The 17872-nt window shown below is 44.6% G+C and overlaps 1 protein-coding gene and 1 non-coding gene across 10 annotated transcripts in view; one reads left to right on the top strand and one right to left on the bottom strand.

Moving 5' to 3' along the window:
* PPEF1 (protein phosphatase with EF-hand domain 1) overlaps positions 1 to 15629 on the bottom strand; it is a 65367-nt gene extending 49738 nt beyond the window's left edge. For 4 of the 9 annotated variants that reach the window (XM_039519251.1, XM_039519248.1, XM_039519289.1 and 1 more), the window contains exon 1: positions 15213 to 15431. The gene's annotated coding sequence lies outside the window, so the exon portion shown is untranslated. The other 5 variants (XM_039519249.1, XM_039519275.1, XM_039519267.1 and 2 more) reach the window with 3 other exon arrangements.
* Positions 15630 to 15770: 141 nt separating this feature from the next.
* On the top strand, positions 15771 to 15843 carry TRNAV-UAC. Its single transcript has one exon. It is a non-coding gene; the product is annotated as a tRNA-Val (tRNA).
* Positions 15844 to 17872: the final 2029 nt, after the last annotated feature.

Genomic DNA, 17872 nt, shown 5'->3' with positions numbered 1-17872 from the left:
GCATTTCCCATTGTGCAAGTTCTCTATTCTCTCTCTCCCATTCCTATCTGTATTTCTATTACAAGGCATTTATGATGTTCTTCAGTAACATTTGTCAGAAAAGTATTTGTGGTTTGATGAATTATGAGAGGGGAGATGGATTTTCTAGGAGCATCTGAGGGTGTACATTTCTCATTAGAGGTCTGGCTTTGGCACCTCTCACTGCTTATATTTTGATTTATTAAACATTCCACCAGTGCTTGTGGAAGACTACTTCAGTTAAAGTTTTTTCCATGGAATTATGTACACATAAATGATAGGCTTGATCTTGATAGGATAACATTTATAACATCTGGAAACCTTTCCTGAAATCTGTTCTAAGAGAGGCTAAATAAGACAATGGCGATTCAGGATGTTATCTGTCTAGGTACTTATAGTATATGGCCCTATCACTGTTGTACCTTAACCCCTGAAAAATACCTGTTTATCAAGGAAATTATACCACGTCCATCACTGTGGCATTTGACCACTTCCGTGCAGTACAACACCTCTTGTTGAGACCCTTGTAGAATGATATTGTTTATGGACATATTGTTTCTTATCAAACTATACTACTAAGTAATATTTCTCAGAGCCTGGTGGGATAGACGTGGTGAAATTAGGAGCAATTTTATTATATTTTTCTTTAGAATTGGAATAAAATGAAATCCTAGTGGTTCACTGAAAGAAAATCATCACTATAATCATTTGTGTTGCACAGCGTTAATTTACTCAGTTTTTTCTGTGTAACTACGATTAAGCCTTCTGGCTCTGAAACGTTACCTCTTTTTATTGTTTTGTATAGCATTTGCATCCACTATACTAGTCAGTGGCTAAGATTTGTCTAGTAGTATGCAGTGCCAAAACCTGGGATTAGACCAACTATGAATTTCAGGAGCATCTGGATCCAAACTTCAGACTCCAGGACCCATCTCTTGCACATTTTATGCATGTAACCCACTTGTTATGAACAAGTAATTTTAAAAAGCATTTAACATTTTTCAAACAGGACTTTTAAAAACAGTTAAGAAAATGCATTGGGTGATGGGATATTCACAAGAGAAACCTCTCATGTGTCCACTATCGATGCTATTGCCCTTGGAGAAACCTAAACATATTGCCATAGTTTAAGAGAAGAATGCTATAATTAGGGCCCTACCCGATTCTTGGTCCATTTTGATCAATTTCACAGTCATAGGATTTTCAAAATTGTAAATTTCATGATTGCAGCTATTTAAACCTGAAATTTCATGGTGTTGTAACTGTAGGGGTCCTGACTCAAAAAGGATTTTTTGGGGGGGGTCACAAGGTTATTGTAGGGGGGGTTGCGGTACTGCTACTCTTATTTCTGTGTTGCTGCTGGAGGCAGCGCTGCCTGCAGAGCTGGGCCCTCAGTCAGCTGCCGCCACTCTTTGGATGCCCAGCTCTGAAGGCAGCAGCGCAGGAGTAAGGGTGGTATGGTAGAGTGCTGCCTTCAGAGCTGGGTGTCCGGCCAACAGCTGCTGCTCTCTGACTGCCCAGCTCTGAAGGCAGCACAGAAGTAAGGGTGGCAATACCATGACGCCCCCTAAAATAACTTTGCAACCCCCCTGAAACTCCCTTTTGGGTCAGGGCATACAGATTTCACAGGGGGAGACCAGATTTCCCGGTCCGTGGCACGTTTTTCATGGTCTTGAATTTGGTAGGGCCCTATCTATAATCAAGATTGAAGAAAACCTGCAATAAATCATTTATGGCTGCATGTTGTTAAACACACTCAAATTCCCTTTGGTTTAATGGAAGTTGAAGGTGCTCAGAGCCTCATAAGATTACATCCTTAAAATCAACAGTGATGTACCTGAGAAAGATGATAACTTTTAAGGTAAGAAGAAGAGGATGTAAACAATAGCTTATGAAGAGCAATACATTTTTTATCTACTGATTCTTTATCTGATAAGGCCTACTACACAAGGCATGATTAGCATCTCTATTTAAGTGATTTGCAGTGACTATATATGTGAATGGAAGAAATCAAATACTTTGTTTCAATACATTATAAATAAAATAAGTATTGCATGTAAGAAACAGTTAATCTCTTGAGCATGTTTAGGGACAGGAAGCTAGGGTCAATATTGAATTGACTGAACTATTTCTGTGCATTGCTATGGGTGATGCCTCTGAAAGACCACACCACGAATCAGTAGGGAACAAATGTAGTAAGCTATCTGAAAGCCAATAAAGTCAACTCCAAATTCCTATGGATCATGGAAAGTATAGTATTTTTGTTAGCAAAAATACTAAGTGTAATATGTTCCAAAACGTCAGATCACAAAGCACTCTGTTCTCATCTACTCAGAACTTTTGGATAGCTGGTCCAATCAATGTTAAACTTTTTAAGGTGAACCATTCTGATTTTTATCACAGCAGTAAGCAAAATAATCTATATTACCATACACATCCTGTCATTCGCTGCACAAAGCTCTGATGCAGTTAATTTGCTTTTCTTAAAAGTGAATTAAAAGTGATCTTAACCCCTCCCCTGCAAAGAAATTACCTGTTTTCTTCTGCTGCAGCAATGCAGAGGGCTTCCACAAAAGTGTCTTTAGGAGAATAAAAAAGCAGTCTCTTTTTGGAACTACACAACATGACAGGGGTGCAGATCTGAAGAACAGGTACTCTGGTTCTCTCTAGGGCTCTGAGGCTCACAGACTGCAGTTCTGGTGCCCTCCTTTCACTTATACAGCTTCCTGTGAGGAAATCTTTTAAGCCCCGCTTCAAAAATGAATACAATAACCCAAAGAGCTGCTTTCCATCTTCCAGCTTATTGTGGGATCACAGGGCTGCAGACACAGAGCTAAACTGTGTGGATGCTGTTGCTGGAGCTATATGTCATTATGCTCCCTGAATCTCAAACAGAGAAAGGATGTGCCGAAGTTATCTGCTGCAAATCTGAAGTCACATGATCACTTTCAAGAACAGCCATTGCACAGTGACTATGAAACAACAATTTACCTCTGAGCAGCACTAGTACACAAAATATAACAGGGAGCTTAGGTCCTCCAATGTAAGATCCCAGCTAGAGACACAGACTGCTAACTGCATTTAGGAATATAGCACTGTGTCTATCAGTCAGTGCTGGAATATTCTAGAAAACAATTCTATTTTGTTATTGTGAGACACTCAATGACTATGCTGAGGAACTTCATAGAAATGTCTATAAACTAAATACATCCAGTAAGCTAAATACATGCACTGCTTAGAGAGGACCAGTGCATGGTTTCCCCAACCCAGGCAGAGAGTGGGGAATCAGGTACTTCATAGGGTTAGAGATTCATATGTGGGGCAAGTGGGGGCGTGGTAGGACACACCATCCCCGATTCTACATGAACTTACTACAAGCTGAGGCTTTATTAACAGCCTCAGGTTTATTAACTCCTGAGCTGAGCAAAGCTTGGCTGCAAAAATCCACCTTTAAAGAGTGTGGGAAGGTATGCTGGGAGATTCCAGAAACAGCTGCACCAAAAGAAGCCCTTTCAGCCTAGAGAATTGTAGGAGGCTAGGAGGGAGCACACTGCATTCGGTAGATCCTAAAGGTCTGCCAGGATTTCAGGAGGCCAAATCCCCTGCTGCCTCCAGAGAAGGGTGTCAAACCCTCTTCCCTGTTCTGAATAAGGAATTCAGAGGAAACTCTGCAGGTTTCTTGGCCCCTGCACAGGTTTTCCTGTGTAGGCCATGATCTGACTTACATGTACATTGGTGTAAATCCAGACTGGCTTCAGTGAAGTACACTGGCATAAATTTGGAGTAATTGAAGACTGAATTAGGCTCAAAGATCTATATTCTGCTCTCCCTTGTGGTATGTTACACATGATTTGGAACATGGTCTAGAAATGCTTCTTCTGTGGGGGCTAATTCAGATCCTAAGCACAATGCAATTTGCATGCCATGATTCTTTATGAATTGAAAATTATTCTGCTTTTGTTTAACCATAGCATGGTGTCACGGATAAGGATATCAGAGCTTTACATGCTGCTAGAAGCAGGGTGTGAATATTACTCAGTGAATATCACATCTCTGACGCTGGAGTGTCCTAGCACAATTTAATACAGGCTTTGGGCTAATGAGCCTAATCCACACATACCCAGACCTATTAACAAACTTTATATCTCTAGGGCAGGGGTGGGCAAACTACGGCCCAGGGGCCGCATCCAGCCCTCCAGATATTTTAATCTGACCCTCAAGCTCCTGCCAGGGAGTGGGGTCCAGGGCTTGCCCTGCTCTGCAAGGCTCCCAAAAGCAGCAGCATGTCCCCGCTTCTGTTCCTATGCATAGGGGCAGCCACGAGGCTCCACATGCTGCCCCCGCCTCAAGTGCCACCCCGGCAGCTCCTATTGGCCGGGAACCACGGCCAATGGGAGCTACAGAGGTGGCGCCTGCGGACATGGCAGTGCACGGAGCTGCCTGGCTGTGCCTCCACATAGGAGCTGGAGGGGGAACATACTGCTGCTTCTGGGAGCTTCTTGAGGTAAGCACCCCCCAAAGCCTACACCGCTGACCCCCTCCCGTGCCCCAACCCCCTGCACCACCCCTGATCCCCTCCCACTCTTCAAACCCCTTGGTCCCAGCCTGGAGCACCCTTCTGCACCTCCAACCCCGCATCCTCAGCCTCACCCCAGAGCCCACACGCCTAGCTGGAACCCTCACCCCAACACCCAATTTCATGGCACGCCATACATTTTCCAGACCCAGATGTGGCCCTCGGGACAAAAAGTTCGCCCAACCCCTCTCAAAGCTCTCAGCTAGTCCCACAGGATAAAGCAAGGTATGTACAGTACTTCCTCACTCTCCTGGGTAAGAAAAATGATCATCAACAGCACCTTTCCCAATACCCACGATTTGGTCAGGAATCTAAACTCTTAATTTATTTTTTTTTAAAGGGAACCAAATGGTAGAAATTTTTTAAAAAGATTTTACAAAAACCACTATTAAAATCTTTTCAGATGAGATGCGAAACCAAGGTCCTGGCAACTAGTGGTCATTAAAGACCTATATGACACTTTTCCCTAAGAACAGCAGGGTTCAAACCCAAGGTCTTAAACAAATTTCTATTTGGATAGCAACATTCTGCCTACTTAAAATCTCTTGCAGGGCTGGTTTTCCCCCAAGTCTAAAAAAATAAAATAAAATCTGTCTTTCTTAAAGCCATGGCTTTACTGAGCTCAATCTTGATCTCCTTCCTGACTCTCAAAACTCCCTTTGATTTCAGTAAGACTTTTGTCTGAAAAAGGAATTCACGATCAGGCCGCAAAACTCTAAATTAAACTAGGTTTATACATCAAAATGTGCCTAAATCAGTTAATTTAGTTTTTTAGTCAATCTGTAGATTCACAGAGTTTAAGGCCAGAAGGGACCACTAGATCATCTAGTCCAGGGATCGGCAACCTTTGGCACACGGCTTGCCAGGGTAAGCCCCCTGGCGGGCTGCGCCAGTTTATTTACTTGCTGCATCCACAGGTTCAGCCGATCACGACTCCCACTGGCTGCGGTTCACCGTCCCAGGCCAATGGGGGCTGCTGGAAGCGGCACGGGCTGAGGGATGTACTGGCTGCTGCTTCCCGCCATCCCCATTGGCCTGGAGCAGCAAACTGCGGCCACTGGGAGCCGTGATCTGCCGAACCTGCAGACGCGGCAGGTAAACAAACCGGCCCGGCCTGCCAGGGTGCTTACCCTGGTGAGCTGCATGCCAAAGGTTACCGATCCCTGATCTAGTCTGACCTCCTATATGACATAGGCCATAGTATTTCATCTAGTTATCCCTGTATTGAGCCCAATAACTTGTGTTTCCAGAAAGGCAACCAGTCTTGATCTGAGAATGGAGAATCCACTACTTCCCTTGGTATTTTCTCCCCAGGAAGTTTCTTGTACACTGTAACAAGCCACCTCTTGAGACCAGCCCCGTCCCTATCGATTACAGTGCTCTACGCAGCCTGACCTCCCCACGGAGGGTCTGGGCTGAGCTCAAGGCCTGCGGGGCTGCAGAGGCAAGAGCTGTGGGGGGGCTGCTTTGGGGGGGCCCCACAGGCCCAGAGCAGCCCGGGGGATTAGCGGGCAGCCTGGCACCGGCAACAGGAAGTGGAACGACTCAGTCCCAGCCTGCTCCGCTCCCCCCACCCCAGCTGGGGGAGGGGGTTTTGGGGAAGGGGTCTCCCTCCCCCCCGCACTGGTGGCGGGAAACAGAGCAACACAGCAGGGAGCCAGAGGAGTGGAGCGGGCTGGATTGCTCTGCTTCCTGCCACCACCAGTGAGTGTGGGGATAGGCCTGACCCCTGCTGCCAGCACCAGCCCCCCTGCTAATCCCCTGGGCCGCGCCCATCGCTGGGGGAGGGGGCTTCGGAGAAGGGGTGGAAAATGGGGGTGAGGTGGGAGCAGGAAGAGGCGGGGCAGGGGAAGTTGTCCCCTGCCCCAGACCCTCCTAGGAAAACACAGGAGAGCCAGCTGAGGCATAGGGCTGGCTGACGGTCCTGCCACATACCAAGCATGCAGCTGCATAGGACACTGTGAAATTTGGGGCAATTTGGTGCGACAAATTTCGTGGTGCCCGATGCAGCTGCATATTTTGCATATGCCTAAGGACAGCCCTGCTTGAGACCTATGTACAAGACCCTACAACGTAAAGTGAAATCCTAGTGGTAGAATGGATATATTTTTAAAGTGTAAAATTATTTTGTGGCAGAACACTGAAGCAAATTATATCGTACATTTATTAGTTTACATCTTAATTTACTGAGCTGATTTCTTGTGGCTTTTCTCATGTCCTATGCACACACGTCTATTTTCTAAATCTGTTTTATGTTACTCTCCCTGTCATAATAAAGTTTGGGTAATAAATAAACACAGACATACACCCTGAGATGATGATTTTATGTCATCCTAAAAAGTTTTAATTTTTTTTTGACAGTATACACTTTCCCTCAGAGTTACAGTATCTACTCCTTTATGTATGATAATTCTGTTCCAAAATACATGCAAGTAAAAATACATTACAACCTCTTTTCACTACACTCTGGTGGTATATGTTATTTATCAAATATTTACTCTATGTGATATATTCATGCATGTGAACAATTTCTAATATTTCAAAATAAGAAGATATAGGGCTTAGTCCAACTTTCACTGAAGTCTTTAGACAGGTTTCCTTTGATTTCAATGGGAGTGGGATCAAATCCTTAATTGTTAGCTTCCATAGGATACAAACATCCATTGTGTGTTCACTTTCTATTCTATTCCTGAGGGAATTGTGCGCCAAATATTAAAAATTCTGTGCCAAAACATTAAAAATTATGCACACCATATTTTTAAATTATGCAAATTGTATTTATTAATAAATAAGTGTAGTTCCAGCATGGCAGTGGGGAGCACAGGCCACTGGCTGCATGAGGTGGCAGATCACCCTGAAGCACCCACCTCCCCGAGTACAGGGACTTGGCAGTGAGGCTGCACCAGGGCGGATATTAGGCCGATTGCCCTGAATCGGGCACCATGCCTACGAGGGCCCTGCGCCCTAAAGAAGAGCGCCTAACTTTTTAATTTTTACTCACCCAGCGGCAGTCCAGGTCTTCGGCGGCGGGTCCTTCAGTGCTGTGGAAGACCCGGAGTGAGTGAAGGACCCGGCACCGAAGTGCTGCCGAAGACCCGGACTGCCACTGGGTATTCGAATCGGGCCCTGCAGTTCCTAAAGCCGGCCCTGGGCTGCACCTGACCCTGACACAGTGCAAGGGCTGGGCCTGCCCCAGAAACACTCCAGGGCCCTGCCCCCCTGCATCATGTGCACCAGGTGTGGGTGGGCAGGCTCAGCAAGGCAGGATCCAAGTGTGGAAGAGCTTAGTATGGGGGGATCCAGGTGTGGGGTGAGAGGTTTCTGTGTGGGCCAATCTGGGTGCAGGCAGCTCATTGGGAGATCTGGATGCACAGGGGCTCATTGTGAGGTGCCGGGGCAATGGGACTCTGCAGGGGATCCATGTGCAGGTCGTTGGGGCTCAGCGGGGGTGGGGGTATAGGTGTGGGTATATGGGGCTCAACAGGGGGTACTGGTTATGGGGGGCTCTGGGTGCAGGGGGAGTGAGGTTTGATGGGTTCGGGGGTCCAGGTGCAGCTGCTTGGGGATCAGTGGGGTTGGGGATCTGGGTGTTGGGGGCTCGTTGGAGGGGTCCAGGTGTAGGGGAGTAGGGCTTGTCAGGGTGAGGGTTCGATGTACCTGCTTGACAGGGGAGCCCCGGCTGCTGCCAAGGGAACGCCGCATGCCGGGCTCCCGCTTCCCCACACAATTCCACTATTCCCTTTTCTTCTCCATTCCCCTGATTCACACATTCCCCTCCCTCTACCCTGTTCCACCCCCTTCCTTCCCCTTGCCTCTTCACCCCCGTGGCCTTCTTCCCTCATTTTCCCACCCTGTCCTTGCCAGCTCCACCGCGGGCACTCACTGTTGCACAGAAAAAAGGAAGGCTCCCAGCACACAGAAGAGGAGCCCGACTGGCACTAGGACCCAGGAGGGCATGTTCAGCTGCAGAGTCAGTGGAGCTGAGAGGCAGCCTCCTTCAGCTGGGCAGCACTGCGCTTGCAGAAATGGTGGGGGGCAGCAGCAGGTAACCCCATGTGCCCCCCATGCCTCACCTCTGTTTGGAGGGGGCAATTCCTCCCCCCAATGCACCCATGGTCATTCCCCCCCTCTGCATGGCTTCCCTTTGGTTCATGGCCATTTTCTGCAGGGAAGCACAGGAATTCTGCGGGGAGGGGGAGGGGGAGGGCATTTTCTGCAGGTGCATAGTCACACAGAATCCCTCCAGGAGTACTATTTATAAAAGTTCCTCATTCTCTTAGTGATTTGGTGTGACTAGCCTTAGCGGGAATTTGATAAAGGGAATGGTCTGTGCCACCTCTCCAATTACCAAACAGGATCATGATACCATGCAACTTGAGGAAACAGAAGTGAATGCAGTTTCCAAGTTAACCCCTTCTATGTTCCAGTCCCCTGACCTAAGTTATGACCTAACGAAGTGGCTTCCCCTTTTACACATGGCAGGAAGAACATAGAACTTCCATGAGCAGGGCCAGGCATATACTCTTTTGCTGAACATAAGGTATACTGTGCACCATTAAAGCACTGAAAGGAATTATACTGAGAGCTGATTCTTGAAACAGCTAGTAGGCAAAACCTATATCTGAAATGAGAGAGTCGGTGTAACATGAACAATCATCAATAAATGCTGCTAGTGCAAAGGTTAGGTAAACTCTTACAATTGCATCCACCTGAAATATGACATACATGCTGTCATCATGAATGTACATTTTTTTGTTCCACATAGTGTTTCGAAACTAAGTTCTTAAACAGAGTGCCATGCATGAATGGCACCAACATAAGTCAAATTTAGTTACAGGCTTATTTCTGAGAGGCTCCAGTTACAAAGTGATTTAACTGATATTTTTCAGGGATGGACTATGACTGCAAGTCAGAAAGAGTATGCTCCTTCAGAGCTCTGACCAAGTTCTTCCTCCTCTTATCCCATTTTGCCACAAAACTCAGAAAATAATTATTTTTAACAGTGCACACTTGGAGGCCATCCAATCACACAATAAAAGGGAAAAAAAAACAAGAAGGGAAGAGCGGACCTGCATGTCCTGCTTGCGGCCCTCACTAGTCCAGATTGCACCCCAGAATGTCATATCCCCTGAGTGTCTGTGTATTGCTGCAGCCCTTGCCAGCACATTCCAGTCACACTCTGGCTTCCACCCACCTTGGTTACCACTTGCAGGATGACCCCAACACACTCCCAGTCCCAGATATTCCTTCAAAATATGTGTTCTGCACTGTCCAGCCCTTTCCCAGACAGTTCAGATATTTTAGGTCCATTGCCCCTGTAAGGGGTCAATGTCCAACAGTTTGCTGCTTTAAATGGAGTTACCACACAGCCAAGTTTAAGCACAACACCAGATTCATTTTGATTAAAGAATAAAACAAGTTTATTTAACTACAGAGAGAGAGATTTTAAGTGAGTACAAGTACAAGGCATTAAAGTCAGAAATGGTTACAAGAGAAATAAAGATAAAACTATTTCTAGTGCTAAAGCTTAACTAACTAGACTTGGTTCAAGATAAACCACATTCCCCCAGCAACAGGGCTGACCAAATTTCAGGGCAGGATCTCTCCCAGAGTCAAATGGCTGCTTCCTTTGTTGTCTTAGGTGAAAAAGAAAAGAGAGAGAGAGAGATAGGAAGAGATTTCTAGGGTTATTTTTGCTTATCCCGCTATAGTCCAGTCTTCCCTTGAAATGCATTTTCCTGAGGATTATCCCTAGATAAAGTTCATTTCTGCTGTGAGGATGTAGACAAGGAGGCTGGTGGTAAAAGAAGTTCCATGCTGTTGTTTGCTAAAATGCAGATCAGTTTGTTCCTTCCCCTCTTGCTTCCCAAATGGCCATTTGACAGGCGATTGCCATCAGCTTTGAAGACACCAGGCTAGAGGCATCAAAAGGATGTGTTAAAAATGGAAAGAGTCCAGTGAAGGGCAACAAAAATGATTAGGGAGCTGGAGCATGTGATTTACGAGGAGAGGCTGAGGGAACTGGGATTATTTAGTCTGCAGAAGAGAAGGATGAGGGGGGATTTGATAGCTGCTTTCAACTACCTGAAAGGGGGTTCCAAAGAGGATGGATCTAGACTGTTCTCAGTGGTAGAAGATGACAGAACGAGGAGTAATGGCCTCAAGTTGCAGTGGGGGAGGTTTAGGTTGGATATTAGGAAAAACTTTTTCACTAGGAGGGTGGTGAAGCACTGGAATGGATTACCTAGGGAGGTGGTGGAATCTCCATCCTTAGAGGTTTTTAAGGTCAGGCTTGACAAAGCCCTGGCTGGGATGATTTAGTTGGGTTTGGTCCTGCTTTGAGCAGGGAGTTGGACTAGATGACCTCCTGAGGTCCCTTCCAACCCTGATATTCTATGATCAGCTTGTCTCTGAGAAACTGGTGTACCCAGACATGTCTGGTAAAACACATTTCAGACCTAATTTCAGCTTATGTTTATAACTTTACATATAATCGTGCTACATACATTTCATGATGTTATTGACCAGTGAGTTGTTAGTTTTCGGATGATACCTCAAAAGGCACATTTTGTAAAAAGATTATTACAATGGTGTGTAGGGTGTAGTGGTTGTCACATTTGCTTTACATGCAGAGTCTTGGGTTCATGCCCCAATGAAACCAAAACCTCTGACTTTATTTTTAATAGGCAGCAGGTTTAAAACAAACAAATGGAAGTATTTCTTCACACAATGCACAGTCAACGTGGGAAACTCTTTGCCAGAGGATGCTGTCAAGGTCAATACTGTAACAGAGTTTAAAAACAAACCAAACCCCTATATAATTTCATGGAAGATAGGTCCATCAATAGCTATTAGCCAGGATGGGCAGGGATGGTGTCTCTAGTCTCTGTTTGCCAGAAGCTGGGAATGGGTGACAGGGGATGGATCACTTGATGATTACCTGTTCTGTTCATTCCCTCCAGAACACCTGACATTGGCCACTGTTGGAAGACAGGATACTGGGCTAGATGGACCTTTGGTCTCACCCAGTATGGCTGTTCTTAAGTTCTTATGGATGTGAATACAGGGGTGCATTCAGTCACAAGGGTGTTGGGCTTTTAAATTGGAAAGAAACTGGGCCAAAACATGTAAGACAGCAGAATGTCTTCAGTAAAAAAGAAAAACATTATCTCCAAACTACAGACAGAGACCCAAAGGTACAATTTTGTAACCCTGAAACACCCACTTTACTTATAATGTCCCATAATAGGTTTCTTAGGTACTTGGTGCTTTTTGTATCTTGAAAAGATGTAGCTTTTATATAGATTAAGAGATCTAACAATGATTTTACACAATAATTCACTTTCAAAAACAGCTACTGAGGGAGACGGTAGATACTCATTCATATCTCTAATATAAACTCCCTCTTCACTTGAAAGGTACATACTATTGTGATAATAATCTAAAGCAAAAAATCAAAGTATTCCTCTGACTTTTCAGTGTAAAATTACACTAGAAAGATGAAATCCATCAAAGTTTGAAGATCACGTGACACTGCCAAGATAATACCAAACATAGCAATTTGCATTCAAGTTTTTTAAAATGGAAACTAAAAAAAAGAGACAAATTAAACTAATGTTGAGGTTCAGACACCCACACACAGACATTGAGTACATGCCTCCCTGAGTACATTAAACTCAGATTTCCTCTGCCTTAAATTTGGTACCACATTTGGTAACCAAAAAAAAAAAAATGGTGAGGGGATACCTTCAAAGGGTCCCATGTTAAAAGCCTCTGGGAAAATATTTATTTCAGTACTTTGATGTTTCCCCTCATAAAATACCATTGAATCTAACTTTAAGTCTAATCCTAGGTAGTATAATGCATTAGATAGTACACTGGACTGGGAGTCAGAGATGTGGATTCTGGTCCCACCTCACCCATTCATCTCTCATGTGACCACAGGCAAGTCACTTCAACTGTCTTTGTGCCTCAGTCTCCCCTCCCAACTTTTGTCTGTCTTGTCTATTTAGATTGTAAACTCTTTGGGGGGCGGGGTGAGAGGGAAGAGAAACAATCCTTCATCCCTACTGAGGCCTCCAGGAACTAATGAATATTTTTTAAAGTGTTTTTAAGGTACTGAAGATACTTATTATGAGAGTTAATCACTAAAGCAGCGGTTCTCAAACTGTAGGTCAGGAGCCCAAAGTGGGTCACGCCCCCGTTTTAATGGGGTTGCCAGGACTGGCTTAGACTTGATGGAGTCTGGGGCCAAGGCCCAAACCCCGTCACATAGGGCTGAAGCCCAAGCCCATATACTATGGGAAGAAGCCCCAGCATGTGCAAGTGTTTCCAGGGTCATGTTCTTACTGAGGTGTGTTAACTAGCACTTAGAAAATGTTGCAAAGGTGCAATGTTGCAAAGGGTATTTCAGAATACCTACAGACTGTGTTTCACTATACCTACACAAACGTATGTTAGACCATAAAGATCAGGAACAGTTAGTTGGGTAAGGAGAGCATCAGGAACTATAGGGAACGAGCAATTCATCAAAGTGAGCACTGAGAGCCCTCTACTGACAGAACACATATCTTCAAAGCTACACTGTAAGAAAATGGCACCTCCAAAGCTCTTGTCTCTCTTTCAACGTATTGTTTGTGTTCACTGAAAACACACCCACATTAAAGTAAAATCTAATTAAAAAACAGATGCCTCACAGTTAAGGCAATAACTTATCCTTTAGGTACCCTAGCACCCAGTGTCCTGGGTATGGCAGATCTTATGTGTTAGAACAAGAGGCAAAATGGGGTGGGTTAAAGAACACAGTTTTAGGCTTCTCTTTACATTTTTTGACTTCTGTCATTTCAAGGAAAGTGCTTAATATTTTTATGCAGATTTTAGAAAGGAAATGTCTCTGGTTTGTTTTCTTAATGCTTGCAAATTCAATCACTAATACGTACTACATAATTATTGTTAGGATATATCATAATAACCACTACTTTGGATCCATTCTAGACTATCTCACAACTTCTTCAAGGGGCACTACACAAGAGCAACAAATTCCACCCATTTCCTTATTACCCTTTTAAAAAAAACTATCCTCTACACCAAAGAAAATATATCACTGCTGTTTTCCTTCCAATGAAAAAGTGGTTTAAAAAAGCTGCAATATATTATTGCATTAATACTCTCCCATAACTGATTTATAACAAATCCACACAGCCACGCTCCCCAGAAACAGCAAGGGCATGTATGCATCTCACTATGCTCGTCCTGCCCCTTAAACATTCTGTCAGCATTCTGGGTACTGAAATGAAATATATCAATTTAAGAATCTGTTCTCTTCTTGTTCTCAAGAATAGAGCAACTAAGCAAAGCAGGGGACTGGCAGGATATATACAACTATGGCTGCAAATAAAAACAAAGTTGTCAGTCCTGACAGTGTCATTTTTAAAAAGACAAAGTTTGATTCCCCCCACCCACCTACTTACTGTTACTGCCCCTTCAAAGCCTTTATAGTCCAGGGCTGAAAAAATTATTAAAACATTAAAATGTGTTAATTAAAAATGTTAAATACTTCTTAACTGCTCCTTCAGACACGTCATGAAAATCTGCATTGAGGCACAAACAACATAGGCCCTCAATGTTACAAAGAGTCATATACATGCTGAACTTCTATGCAGGTGAGTAATCTTGTTGACTTCCATTACAATTAATGTCACATGTAACTCTTTGCAGGACCCTCAGCACTCATGCACAGTACTACTGTGGCTTTGTTCATACTAGAGAACTGAGCTAAATTATTCGTGTTAAAATACAATAGTGCTACAACCCAGGCCAACAACCATCTCCTTGGTTAGTGTGAATAGGGGAGTTTCATGCTGCTACTCATGCTCTCCCAATAGTGTAGGTAATTATATTATAGTTTTATAAAATGGTTGGAGGATCAAGTGCTCCCCACGTTCCCCCAAAAAAGTGTGTTCAAGAAAAGCATTTCAGTGCCTGTGAAAAATATGGCTCATAGGGGTCTACCACTTTCCCTGATCAGCATGGATAAAAGGGAGTTTGGTCTTTGAACCACATTACAAAACAGCGCTAAATTTGCTTTGGGGATTGACTCCAGCATGATTCTCAGAAAATAACACCTACCCTGTTGTGCAGATTCCAGACCAGAACCATGTTGAAAAATGGCTATAGCTAGAACAGCCAGCACAGTGCCCAGTGTGGACATGACCCCTTTGGTTGCTAGAAATTCCATTTGAATTGCAAACGTTCTAAATACACAATAGAATTTTATTTCTGTTCAGCCACCGGCTTGAGGCGGCCATTACACCTCTGTGGGCCTCAGTTTCCTCATCTATAAACCCAGAGATAGCGACATCCATCTTTCTAAATGCGTTTACAGAGATCCTTGGATGAAGAGCTTTATCTAAGTGCAAGGGGTAGTAAGATGGTCATTTCAGCCTGTATGCTCCTTGGGGCAGGAAGAGTCAGTCTCTGCACCTGGAGCACGCTGTGGGTACTAAATGATTACTACAAAATATCTTGCTTGATATTTTCTTTTTTCCTTGAACCTTCTGGTTCACATCCCTGGGCCAATCGCCTAAGAAACTCCAATCACCTTGAGCCACACACTCACCTTTGAGATGCTACAGGGGAGAAGAAATTAAAAGCCCGTGTCTATTTCTGTTGTGCTCTACCCAGCCCTAAGGTAAGTTACAGGCATGAACTGGAGAGTTTCTGTTCCACTCAGAAACTCAACCACATCCTTCTGCACATGCTCTGTGCCGGCCTCCAGAACGGGGAGCCGCTCACTGCTTGCACCTGTGGCATGGGAGCAGGAGGCACCTTCCCAACAACCTACCCGGTGCCACTAGTTCCACGCCAGGCCGGTGCCTTATCTAGGAGCTGCACGGGCCGGCCTGGAGCAAGCCACGCGCTCCCAGGGCTGCGGGCAGCAGCAGCAGCAGCCGCCGGGGGGAGGGGGCGACACACGCGCTGCACAGGGACTGCCCCGCGCGCGCTGAGGCTCCTGCGTCTGCTCCCCGGAGGCGCCACGCGCTGGGAGCCTCGAGCCGCGGGGGCCGGCAGCCGCTCGTTCTCGCGGCGTGGGCGGGGTTAGCGCCGCTGCGGGGCGGAGGCGGAGAGCGGTAGCGTCCTGCATAAGGAAGGCGATGGCAGACGCTCGTCATGTGGCGGTTCCATAGTGTAGTGGTTATCACGTCTGCTTTACACGCAGAAGGTCCTGGGTTCGAGCCCCAGTGGAACCAAAGCCTGTGGCTTCGTTTTGGGTGAGGTTTCTTTCTGGGGAAGGGGATAGTTAGATTACTCCCGTTTTTCCAGTCTGGGGTTTTGTTAAGGAGAATTTATAGTAAAATTTCTAAATAAATAAACCCGATTGAGGTCTGTGACCGGTGACACTGCAGCAGCGTGCACCCAAAGGGGGCAGCGTCTGCGCCTTGCAAGCCCAGCTCCTGTTCCTGCCTTGAAAAGGCAACTAAGGTGCCTCGCAGGCTCGCCACCCTGCAGGGGTTCTCTAGCTTTGCTATCTCACCAGAGACACTGTGCCATGCAGAGAGAGCTTGCCAGAAAAATCAACAGGCGTGCAGGGGACTGGCCAAGATGACCTCTCGAGCTCTCTTCTAGTTTTATGATTCTATTGAATACACTTTGTGTAAATTAATAGCACTTCTCCTCGGGCTTTGTTCCAAACGGTTTGAAATTGACCCATTTTTCCTTTAAAACAATCTTTGCAAGACATTTCTAATAAAAAATTGAAACCAAATTGTTTAGTTGATCAAAAACGGGGTTTCTGGGAAAGGAGATAGCTTGACAACATTTTCAAGAATGTTTTAGATTAAAAAAAATTGGATTAAAAAGTCTCTTTTTTAAAAAGGCAAATTTATAATAATGAAAAAGTAATTGCTACAATGCCAGTTGTTCAGAAAAAATGGCTTTTTAAAAAAAGATACTTTGAATAAACAATTCAAAAAATTTTGGCCAGCTCTAATACTGACTCATATCTCCTCCTATTTGACTTCCTTTTGTAAATTTCCTTCATACAGCGAGGGTTTATATGTCAAAGAAATATGAGGAAAGCATTTAATGCATTTTAGTGTCTGTTAGTGTACTTTTGCACCTGGTAATATGGAGGAGAGCCAGCATCATATGACCAATTAGCCTGTGGCATAAGTGCTTTGTGGACAACTGCTGATCCACAGACCACAGATTATGTTCTGTGTCATAAGGAGCAATCCTAACACTGGAAAATATACCAGTGAACCATTCTTCCCTGGAGAATATACCAGAGGGAATTATTCCAAACTGAGGAATATACTATGGGAACAAGCCTAGCATGAGAGGAAGCGAGATCTTGGGCCTGATTCTCCTCTGTCTTGTACCTTGTGTGCCATTTACACCTATGCCAAGTGTATATAAGACACAACCATTCTGATCTGGTAGCACTTTAAAGGTATAACTATCTATACAAAGGATAAAGCAGTGGCATGGGAGTTAGGCGGTCTGGGTTCTACTCCCAGCTTTTCTACAGACATTCACTGAGTATTACTTCTGGTAAGGTTGTAAGGCCAAAAGTGCTTACGGATTCTGGGTGGCCAGCTGAGGACACATAGGCTTTGCTTTTTAATAGTGCTTAGGACAGATAGCTTCAACATAGGGCCAGATTCTGATAATATCAGTCACATTGAGTACCACCTCATTTCTTGAGTGGTCCCCATTGAGGTCAACAGGAATATTTGTGGATTAAAGTGCTACTCAACATGAATAAGGTAGGCAGACTCAACCAAAATAAACAGAAGTTACAAGTGATCAGCACCTTTGAAAAATCAGTTCCAAAGCAACTCAAATTGAGCACCCAAAGTCAGTGCCAGCTTATAAATTTTTGGGCTTTAATCTCTGTGCATTTTAGTTTCCCTATCTCTAAACTGGGGTAATAATACTTTCAGTAGTGTAGTCAAGGCTGAACTCAGGCAAACTGAGGTTACCCACTTCTTAGTTGGGGACTATGGAATTTATCTTCTCATTTGGGGAATCTGAAGTTGACTTTAGGTTAGTTTACTCTTTTCTTTTCTTTTTAACCACCACTGAATACTTCCCTCACAGGGGTGTCATAAAACTAAATCCATTTACATTTGTAAGGTGCGAAGATACTGTGACAATGAGCACTCTAAAACAATATGTGGATAAATAAACACAGAACAGATCGGAGAGTGCAATCTTTAACTGTTCCCTCCTCCTGGAGTAGAATGGCTGGAGTAGCTCAGTCTGATCCTCTTTTTA

This window comes from Mauremys reevesii, linkage group 1 (genome assembly GCF_016161935.1).
Source record: "Mauremys reevesii isolate NIE-2019 linkage group 1, ASM1616193v1, whole genome shotgun sequence".
In the NCBI taxonomy this organism is placed as follows: Eukaryota; Metazoa; Chordata; order Testudines; family Geoemydidae; genus Mauremys; species Mauremys reevesii.
The sequence above is the reverse complement of the archived record's forward strand: the minus strand, read 5'-3'. Positions and strand labels throughout refer to the sequence as shown.